Below are 302 nucleotides of genomic sequence, written 5' to 3' on the forward strand. Positions count from 1 at the left end.
GGAGCAGGACGGGGGCCCTGGAGAAGGGAATTCGCTCTCCCCTGGTTTTCCAGGGACAGCGCCCTCCCATCCTGGGTCACTCCCAGACCCGCAGTGTCCCCACCCCTGGGGACAGGACCCGGGCACCTTTCGGGGTCTGCAGGGCGTTTGCAAAGCCCGGTGCCCACCCAAAGCCCCGAGCCCAGCCCCTCTCTCCCCTCCACCCTATCCCGTCAATCCCGAGGCGGGAGCGCTCCGGGCTCACCCCAAGGAGGGGGGTCCCTGCCCGGGGGTCCCCCCAGAGCCCGCGGGGGTCCCCGGCC

The sequence above is a fragment of the Geospiza fortis genome, unplaced genomic scaffold (assembly GCF_000277835.1).
Source record: "Geospiza fortis unplaced genomic scaffold, GeoFor_1.0 scaffold218, whole genome shotgun sequence".
Lineage (NCBI taxonomy): Eukaryota > Metazoa > Chordata > Aves > Passeriformes > Thraupidae > Geospiza > Geospiza fortis.